The sequence below is a fragment of the Pezoporus wallicus genome, unplaced genomic scaffold (genome assembly GCF_028554395.1).
Source record: "Pezoporus wallicus isolate ANWC-B61680 ecotype Strahan unplaced genomic scaffold, APGP_CSIRO_Pwel_v1 contig_8797, whole genome shotgun sequence".
Classification (NCBI taxonomy): domain Eukaryota; kingdom Metazoa; phylum Chordata; class Aves; order Psittaciformes; family Psittacidae; genus Pezoporus; species Pezoporus wallicus.
Window position 1 is genome coordinate 192,256 of NW_026641918.1, and position 10,989 is coordinate 203,244.

At 44.6% G+C, this 10,989-nt stretch overlaps 1 long non-coding RNA gene across 1 annotated transcript; it reads right to left on the minus strand.

The window, feature by feature from the left end:
* Positions 1-3,252: 3,252 nt before the first annotated feature.
* On the minus strand, positions 3,253-6,363 carry LOC130608184 (uncharacterized). The gene is made up of 3 exons (XR_008974472.1): positions 6,231-6,363; positions 3,510-3,671; positions 3,253-3,389 (listed from the first exon to the last, which is right to left on the minus strand). It is a non-coding gene; the product is annotated as an uncharacterized LOC130608184 (long non-coding RNA).
* Positions 6,364-10,989: the final 4,626 nt, after the last annotated feature.

Consider the following 10,989-nt stretch of genomic DNA (forward strand, 5'->3'; position numbering starts at 1 on the left):
TCATCATAATGTCCTCTAAAGTACAGAGAATCCAGCTATACTCTTCACATCTTCGCATCTGCAGGGTGGCATTTTCCAGCTGATTTCCCAATGCTGTGACCAGACCTCCAGTCCTGAGGTGCACCTACCCCCAGTTGCATGCCCTGTCCCCCCCATACTCAAGAAAGCAGATCCCCAGTGATGCTCTTAGGATGCAAGTACCCCGAGTGAACACACAAATGCCTGCCTGCAATTGTGCTGCATCATTTTGAGCCAGATCTATTTCCCTGTGCAGTGGAGAGGGGGTCTCCATGTGCATCCCACTATGGCTCCTGAAAGCTGTGCTCCATACTGAGCTCTTGTTTTCTGTCACAGACATGCTGCATGACCTCTTACCACTTGGATTACTGCTGCTACCTAAGCTTGGCTTAGCTTCTTCCTTCGTGCCTGTGGAAGAGGCCAACTGATTCTGTTCTGATGGGCAACAGACCCTTTAACACTGGCTGCTCTCCCTGTATGCTTTCACTGAGGACCCACAAGGCACGGGCCCTTTGCCATCCTTACCTCCCAGAGAAAACACAGGCTGTTCAACGTGCCTCTGTCTCTTCTTGGCTCTGAGAACCGTTTTCCTTTCAGGACTGAGGGCTGGATATTAGAACAAGATATTGAATTGGATATGTGAATAAGAGCTGCCTTGCCAAGCAGGCTGCCTGAGCTGCCTGTGAGCCTTTCCTGCTTTCCACAGCAATGCTCCCTGTCAGAGAAAGGCTTCCTCAAACAGAGGAGTTCTGCCCAAGCCAAAGCCTGCACATGCACAGAGGGCTGGGGTCCTGGATCCCTTTGCGCAGCTGATGTGCTCCAGAGTCTGGGCTGCAGGTTCTCCCCTCTACACCCAAGAAGCACACTGAGCTACATTCCTGCACGCTGCTAACGCTCTGTGGTCAGTAACTAAACACCCACATTTTTCAGACCATTAATACAGGCCATGTTCAGAGGCATGCTATTGTGTACATCCTGGAAATATTAAGCCCTGGTGTTGGTCCAGGTACTTTTGGAGTATTGTTTTCCTGTTTCAATGCCAATGAAATCAAGCAGCACACGTGCACACAGGCCAGCCTTTGTGTGCTGTAACTGAAGTGCTGTTTTACCAAGCTGGAGTCTAATGAGGTGGCACTTTCACAGACGTGCTTTTAGGCCTCTCCTCAGCCCATTCACTTTAGCAGGGGATGAAAACCCATTAGCGTGTCGGACTGCCACGCATATTCATTCACATTTGCTCATTTAATTTCTGAATTGTTGCTGCTAGTAAAACACATAAAGGCATCAATTATTTTAGCACCATGCCGTGATTGCATTTCAGTAAAGAAAAGCTTGTTCAGCAAGTGGTACTGTCTTACCTTGGCTGAAGAGGTAGCTGCTGCTTGGCTGCTTTAATAGCAGACAAGGCTGAATCTCCTCCCAGCTGTCAATAAGCATGGACAGACACCTTTAAGTTAATATCCAAATCCCCCACAAGGCAGCTCTGGGCTGCTGCTCAAATGTGGTTTGTTTTCACTGGCATCCAGGAAATACAAAGGATTCCGAGAGACTCTTTTTGTACTGGAAATGTTGGGTCAGGTATACTTCTTGTCTTGCAGAATCAAATCTCCCCTTGTGGAAGGGAAACTCATTTGGGCTTTGGCTACGTTCTGCACCTGCTGTTTGTGGGGTTTCAACTTTCTCTTCATAGTAGCACAATTGACATCAGTTTTCCTCTAAACCAACAAGCATATATGTAAAACAAGGGAAGGAGAAACAGTTTTTCCACCTGCTATACAACCGAATTAAAAGGTCTTTTGTCTTCCAACAGTGGGGAACACCTCCCTGCTCAGATTCAAAGGTGCTGTGTGCAATAGCAGAAGTTACACAGAGCTTTGAATCTGTAAACTATCACTTTCTCCTTCGAGCCCACTATTTCTCAATCGCACTTTAGCATCTAAGCAGGCATCTTCTGCTGTCGGGTACTCTGCAGCAGTTTGCTGGCTTTTAGTTGTTGGTTCATAAACGTTAAACAAAGAAACAACCAGAATAAACCCAACCCAATTTAGGGTAATGGTAGGTTTCGATCCAGAGGCCAAATAGTGTGTGGGAAAGGAGAGATCCCTGGGTGGGGGCAATGAGGGAAAGAGAACACTTATGCATGCACATGTATGCGTGCGTACATGTTATGCATGCATGTGTGTGTTGCAGGCAGGAGGTGGAACATGCCTGGTGCTGTGCAACCCTAGAACACCCTGGCACCAATCCTGCCAAGCCAGCAGATAGCGCTGTCCCCTCTGCAGCGCACACACAGCCGAGCTCCTCTGCTCCTATAAGCAGCTCAGGCAACACCGATCGTAGAGCTAGAGAAACGGTGCCCCTGTTGGCGTTCCCCACGTCTTTCTAGCTGCAGCCACTTGTCATCTGTGTTATTACCGTTGTTATTCACCATCACAGACAAGATGATGGACAAAGAGCTCAGTGTAGCCTTTCTGTGCCATGATTTAGTGGCCAGAAGTGCTTCAGTGTCCCAGCCAGTGACTGAAGTGATTTCCCTCTAATTTATCTACAAATAGATGATGTGTCTGCATCGCTTACACCTTTTCTCCCTGTTACTGTGAAACTCTACAGAAGTACATCACTTCTCTTAGCGAACAGGGGTACCAATCTACATTAAGGTCACGCATGGTGACCAGCTGCAATACTTAATACTTTGTGTGCAAGTGCAGATACTCCCCTTCCACCCCAAAGATCTAAAGTTCCCCATTTAGCAAAAGCATGAAAAAACAGGATAATTCTTTTGTTGGTGCCTGTTGAATTCTCAAAGCATTCAGCCATAAAGGACTTAAGTGATGGACCAGCTCAATATGGGCTTCAGAAGTAGATTTCTGTGACACAACAAAAGTCAGAGGGATGCAGAAATTCCTCTCCAGGTTTACACTGAGCAGAGAGGACACTACACAGTCATAGAATTTATTGCACGCAGTAACCATTTAGAGTGGGTCAGTGCTTTTCCCAAGAAACTCCAGACTATGTAAAGCACTGGCTATCAGTAAAACACCCAATGCTCTGAGAAGGATGAAGCCATAACTGTTGATAACAGGTACAGATTTCAGTGTGTTCCTGCCAGACATCAACAAGTTAAGATAAATCAAGAAATCAGAAAGTCCATGAGATCAGACAAGCTGGAAGGCAAAGGGAATAACTCAATTGCACCAGCAGAACAGAGCATAACTAAAGCAACCTTAGCTCCCGAGCCAGCAGACAGTATAGCCAGCTGTCTGAGTCACGTAATTGCTTGAAGGTCACAGAGGCTGCTTATTTCAAGGTCAGCTGAAACCAGGTCATCAGCTCAAGTCTGTGTTCGGGCAAGGACTAAAGATTTGGGTAAACTGCAAGCAGTGTATGGAGGATTAATGAAGAGGAATCCTTGGTCCTAATGGTCAGGTGTCATTATCACCTGCCCACCCTCAAACCTAAGCAAAACCAAACTCTTTTTGGATGGGACTTACTCTGGGGATAGCAACAGTTTCCTTCTAGCACTGGAGATGGGGCTGTCCAACTCTAGAACAAGGGACACTGTTGATGCTCACTCCTCAGTCCCTCTTACACATGCAGAAATACACAATCTTGGCACAATGTCTCCAGAAGGCCATTATTATAACTACTGCTTCCTATTAAAACCGGCATTTTTTATTACTCGTACGTGAGAGAAGCTTGCTGTTCTGAAGAGGATTAAGTTTTATCTGCAACTTGTGGAACATTTTCCTTATTGCTATTCTTATGAACACATTTGCATAATCAACACAGAGAAGCACTTGGACTATAATCTCTTTTTCTTTCATATCTTTTACAGATTCAGCATCATAGGAACTTTGTCCAGCCGCAGTTATCCAGTGGTAACAACTGCTTTTTGATAAGGTATTGTGCTGATAGTATGAGAGCGGATACTGTGCAAAGGAACACCATGCACATCTATTCCACTTCAAAAGACATACATATATCCCTCTATATAAAAGTGATTATGTTGGAATCTTACATGGCCACAAATGCCCAGTAAGAAAGAGGTGAAAGGCTACTTCTGTGACCCATTAAGCAGAGGCACGATCATTTCCATTCCAATGGTACTACACATGGTCACCGGCCCCTAAGAGTGCATGAGTTATCAAATTCTGATCATTCATGCTCTCAGGATGCTCGCAGCAGTTAGTTAATGGGATGCAATGCAAACAGTCCTTGAGTAAAAACATCTTTGGAAGTACCATTTTCATTCTAAAACCCCAAGACATTATATAGCATCAAGGCTGTCTATGAACAAAGCCTTTGGAGGAGACAAAATTAACTTCTATAAAATCCATAAGCTTTATGCCAGAAATGTCACTGTATTAAACCCCAAGCTGTGCACTATATAACAGAGCCCTGACAGACGTTCTCACTTAAACATATTCCATTTGCCTGGCAAGGATTATGTTCTCATCTCTTGCATATAACTGTTCTCCCTGCTCCCAGACAGCCGTGGTGCAAGATGCTCAGTGGGGTTTGCATTGCTGACTACAGAGGGCAACTCCCTGTGCTCTGACAGTAGTCTTTCCTCCTCCTACACCCATCCTGATGCAAACCACACAAGGAATGACACTTCCAAACAAAGATGTTTGTTCTATAAATAGGCTTCTTCTCGTACACCACAGACATCACCACCCTTTCCCAGCATCTAGGAGCAGCAACACAAGTAAATATCAACACTGGTTGATCTTGTAAGAAAGGAAGAAATAAAGCACATCAGTGAGATGCACTGATGGCAAAAGCATGAAGATATTTCACACAACCTCAACAGAAGACGGAAGTTTGTTTCAATTTAGGAAGAAATGTGCTCCTAAGCTGTAATAGAGTATTAAGTATGATTTTTTCTTTTCCTAAGTACTGTGGGATCCATAACTGCAGAATTGAAATGTAGAATTAGAAAGACCAGTAGGGTCAGTTCTGCACCCGCTTCTGATTTCAGTGGGTACTGCAGACATGTGCATTCGTAAACCAAAGTCTTTTACCATCCAGTTCCTGTGAAATCCTCCCTGCCATGAGGAAGAGCAGAAACAGGGGTAGATCAAGGTGAAGTGCTTTGCTCAAGGCCACAGATTACAACTGGGGTTGAGGTGAGGGCTCTTAACTTCCTGCTTCCTGTTTTAATGACCAGGTTACAGAGCCTCCGCCCCACCACTGACCCCCATAACTTCATTGCTGTCCCATGATGACACATGGCCTTGCCTGGCAATAGCAGCCCTTCTCCTTCCCTGTGCATCTTGCTCAGCAAAAACTTCTCACCCCATTTCCCTTTCTAGGCAAAGCTTTACAGTCTGTTCTTTTCCATATCTTGTCTCACACTCTTGGAACATTCAGGTGCCAATACCCAAACAGGAACCATTTAGTTCCTTAAGTACTGAAAGCCTTTGCCCTTGTGTTTTCAACTGACTGAAATCCACTCATAAAATCAGCTTTCCTCTCGGTCATAGCTCAGAATTAAATACTTCATGTTTTTTCCCTCCCTTTCCCATACATTTGTCCTTCCTGGGGTATTGTCATTTGAATTTAATGACTGGCAAGCTATTAAATATTGAAAGAGCTACAGTTCTCTATAAACAGGTTCCATGTTCTGCTGATTTACTGGTTTGAGAGACATTCATGCCTCACGCTCAGAAACAAGCATGAAATGGGAGCATCCCTTAACAGAAGTCTGGCAATCCATGGCACAATTCCAAATGCAGGCTTAGATTGATAAGGAAGATCTAATGCACTCAGGAGTATTTCTAGCAGCATATAGATTTTCCTGTGTGTTATTTTAGTTTCAAAGCCAAAATGCTGGCTTGGAAGGTTCAAGTCTTCTGATTACATTTAGAAAATACAATGCAAACTCCCTGCTGTGAGAAGGAGCTTTCTCCTTGACTTGTTCTACTTGTGATCAGAGCATTGGCATTGCCACCAAAGGGATCGACTCATGCTAAGAGTGGCAGCATTTCCTAGCCCCATGGAAACACTACCACAGGGAATAAAAGAGCTCACAGCTCACTTGGAGGAGGCAATACAAACAGGCCTCAGACAGCATCCCTTTTCTGGCCCAGTCTACTCATGCACAACTCATGCTTGGCAGCGGAAAGCACTACCTCCATCTATCCAAGCAGGTTGTTCACGATAGCACAGAAAGTGGCTGGATGCACTAAACAGCAGACCCCAATACTCACCTCAGCAACAAGAAAGGAATCTTGGGAAAGGAGATGTTTTGCTGCCTGTGTCCTGCTCTAATGAGGCCAACCCAGCCTTGGTTTCGACTCGACTTTCCTACTGCAACCAGAACAAGGCTTCCCAGCCCTCGCCTGAAGCGGTCTAGAGCGTAGTTCACATGTGCTAGAGGTTCTTGTTTTCTGGTGGAGCTCTCGGAAGTGGGAAGGAAGCAGCAGTCCCATTACCAGCTGGTTGCTGCTAAGTGTTTTGTCACCCACTTCTCTCACATGGCTTAGAATACTTTCCATAAGGAGGCTGGCAAGTACAAGCTGGCAAATAGTGCTGAAATGGGGCACGTGGTCCTGATGAGCACTAAGATAGAGATGGCAGAAAACTCTGTCAGTTAGGAATTCAGATGTATAAAGTATGTATGGGCATCACTTTTCATCCTTTCAGTTCTGCAGGGAAAGTAATAACTTGCCTTTTCTTCCAGCAGATTCTCAACGGGCATCCCCCCAATGCCACCATTTGATTCTCTTTCCCTCTAAAGCTCTGCCAAGCCCCATTTACCATCCCTCTTTAGCCACCTGATTTTCCCATTCCGTGCTCTGTCTTGCTGCTTGCAGGCAGGTTTTGTCCAAGCCCTGAACTTGCAGCTAACCTCTTTACCCTTGGCCTGTAACAACCTGCTCAACCCACCACTTTATTCAGATCTAGGCATGTTGTTCAGAATCAGTAGGAGACAAATTAGTTGTATAGGAACTATAGATGTAGGTATGACAAGATTTATAGCACAGAGACAGTGACCAGACTGTGGAGCATGCATACACAGGAGATTTCCCTAAGGCAGCAGACTACTCATAGGGCAGCAAACACCTCAGAAGCGGGTTTCCAGGAGGAAGGATAGCGAGACACTGAGAAGCATGTGGCAAAGAATCAAGCAGGGAGTTAAAAAGCGATGAGGTGGAATGATGGTCTGGGACGTGCTCCAAGGCAGTGTCCTGACATGCCCCGTGTTACAGAAGTCTCTACTGGAAATCAATGTCCAAATCTCATCTCGCTCCTCAGGAAATAGTCTCAGAAAAAGCACATTTTAGGAAGGAATCAGCAACAGAGCCCTATGTAAAGGCTTTGCTGCCACAGCCCTGAGCACAGTCACAACCTCAGTTCAGATGCTGGGAGTCCTGATAAGCCTCGGGGAAGGAATGATGCCATTTAGCTTTCCCAGACACGCACAGCCTGGGAGGCCAAGCTTTGCTGTTTATCAGCTTATAATGCAGAAACAGAAAGTAGGTCAGCAAGCATGGCATCTCAAAAACGAAGAGAACTACCTCCCAGCCCCTTCTTCCACGGTGGTTTTGGTTCGTGTGTGTAGGTCTATGTGAGCCATATATGCAGAGCTGATTTTGAGAATGAAAACCAGAGAAACTGCTAGAGCCCAAGGCTGAAGGAGGCTCCCCCAGACTAAGCCAAGCAGCAGTGCAAGTAATTCAGCACTCAGACAAGAAAGATATTCACACCTAACCTCCTGAGGGCCCCAGGCAGAGGCATTTTACCAGCTTTAGGTGCTGTAACTGCATCAAAAAATCAACCCAACACAGAGCGAAGCAGTGATTATAACATCAGATTTAGCACAGGCACACACAGCTTTAAGCTATTCTTCCTGAGTGTCCTACATAAGAAACCCAAACAAATTAAGGGATGAGTAATGAAAAGGTAGGAGGTGGCAAGGCTTGTTTTGGTTCAGGAAAGGATTCCCATCCCTTGCTTGGAATCTAAATTAGATTCAATCTAGATTAGAGTGAGGCAAGGCCAAATTCCCTTGATGAATGACTTGCTGCAGTAGATCACTTGTATTTTGCAGCCATTCTTCAATAAATTCATTTTTCATCTCCCGCTTCCACTTTTGTTTCTGATCTTGTCACCTTCAGGCCATGCCCTCCCCTGTTCCCCTGGGTTAGGATACCCCTTATTATCTGCCTCAGTAAGGAAAGAACTAATCTGTTGTCTAGTTAAGAGAGAGAATGTGTTCTTGGCCTGATAAGTGGATTATCTCCATAAACATGCTTTCTAATGCAGCAACAGCCCTCACTCTCACAAAACCAAAGGAATTAACGGCAACAATGATGTGACATGCACTAGTGAAAGCTCCTTCTCCTGCCCAAGATGACAGTATTACAGCCAGGCTTCTTGCTAAAAGAAAAAGCCATGACAAATGCATATAATATCAGAAGATCCACATGCACACTTATGGTGATTGCACAAGAGTCTGTGTCCCCCTCATAGACTTTGTATGGTCACAGCACTCTCCAAGGTAGATCGACAACAGCAAAGCAGCATGTTTTACACAGGCAGCACTGCCATGATACTGGTGATCACATCACACAGTTTCAAAGGTTCAGAACCCACCTTCAGATTGTAAATAACTGTTGACAGGCCAGTATGTATTGTACAGCATCAACAGAGCACTGTACAAAGCAAAACCTCCAGCTAAAGTGTTTAATAGTCTAGAAACATGGAAATAGAAACAATTACAGGGGAGCAGTGCACGGAACAGCACAGAAGGATGGGAGCAGCACCAGCCATAGAGTAAGGGGAGTCCATCTACCTCCAGCAAGCGGGCAATGTTCACTACCTGGTGGGCTTGCTGCAGTGTAGGCTTGTGATTTTTACTCTCCTGATTCTCTCTATGCCACAGGTTACGATTTGAGACATCAGCGCTGTCAGCTAAGTCATTGGGTCCCTGCTATCTCCCTCTCAGGAGGAATCAAGACCATATAGCAACTTAAAATAGATACTCAGTTCCTCCCTGGACTGAAACTCTTTAGCCTCTGACTCATCTCCATGAGGAAGACAAGCATATGTAAATCATATGTTGATCCAGGGCAATGCACCTGATAGACCTTTATGTGCCACCTGCTTAAGGGATTATTTTCATACTTATCAAGCACTGATAGTTTGTTCTTCCTGGGTAATGGGGTTTGTGTAAACCACTGATACGTTCTGAAGGAAGCTGGAGTGCTGAACAGCACCTGTAGGACTTAAAAGCACTACCTACATTAAAGCAAATGGGAATTGGGTTGATTCACCCAGAAACTCTGATCAGACACTTCTCTCATGCACTGAACATGTTAGTAGTGCTGCTCCGACATACACCAAAGGGGAACTGGCCTTCAGAATTAACTGGCAAACAGTATGTCCAGATACTGGGTAAGACACTTTATTTCCAGCTGACAAAGGACATGTCCTACCAGATTAAAGCTTTTTTTGCAAGGGCACGATCATACAAGTTATCACAAAGGCACATAAGGCAGCTAATAACAAACAGGGATGTGTCTGAAGGCACATAGTGTTTTGGTCAGGAGATACGAGAAATGACCATCAGCACCTTCAAATCACCATGAGAAACAGACTTACCCTGTTGTTATACTGGGTTTCATAGAACCTATGGAGAAAGACAAAACCTTAAGGGACCATTCAGAGCAGGAGACTGAACCCAGGAGGTCAAATCACTGCTTAGAGGGAAAACCTGCAGTGGCAGGCTCTCACTGTGACTTCCACAGTTAAGTGACTAAGGTAGCTGAGATGGTTGTGATGGGGAGAGGGCATAAGCAAGGAAGTTACCTGGGGATAATAGAGCTTTCTGCTGGGCTTGCAGTTTCCTCTGATGGATCATAGTGTAACTGCTTTATTTCACTCAAATAGTTGCAAAGGAAGCTGGACTAATTTTTGCCTCTTCCTTAGAGGATCCAGCTTCACAATGGGCAGCTGCAGATATACTAAGCTTTCATTTTTAGTGCTTACCTTTTGCTTAAACACACTACCTTGGGCAGAATCGAGTCCATTAATCATGCTGCTGTGAAGAAGAACACAGAACTGCTTCTCAGAGTACAAAACAGTTCCTCTAGGACTGGTAATTTATTAAGACTGATTTCTTTAGGATGTTATTTTCCCCTTCTGAACTTTGGCAGCCTCTGCAAAACTCTTTCTCTACTGTATTTTAGTCTCTGTTTCTTCCTAGCATAGCATCTAATGCTTCCTTTCTGATGTCTGATTTCACATGCATTCACTCTGTGATAAGATGATGCTCATTTTGTAGTACCACTCCAGCAGCTGAATAATATCCTTTAGGATGATACTGCAAAACAGTAGTACTTGAATGCAATGCTGATTCTGTGCAATAACCCGATAAAAATAGACATTTTTCCAAGGAGCTGTTCTCTTGAATGGATGCTCTGAAATTATTAATCTGAAAATACATTACGTTAAAGAGTAATCTGTTTCCAAAGGATGCAGTAGCCTGAGCTCCTACACAGTATGAATACAAAACCTTATTTTGCCAAGCAGGGTAAATTTTCAGGGATCTGAAATAGCTAAAAAGAAAGTGAAAAATCAAAGTTTCTGACTTTACTTCCAAGGAAGAAAATATTAACTCATGTGTTTTAATTTACAATGATTGCGTTTTCCACAGGAGAGAGGAATAAACCACATTTTGGACCTTTTCTAGTCATCCCAAATGCATTACATGTGTGTATACTATGCTGCCTCCCCAAATTGCACTACAGCCGAAAACAACTCCATGAGGAGAGATGGAGTTTCCCATTGCTAAAACGCAGGGGTCCAATAAAACCCCAAGCTGCACACATTCCCAAATGAATGAAAGGGTGAGAAATACTCGAGTACAGTGAGCATTATAGAATCATAGAATAGTCAGGGTTGGAAAGGACCTTAAGATCATCAAGTTCCAACCCCCCCTACCGTGGGCAGGGACACCTCACT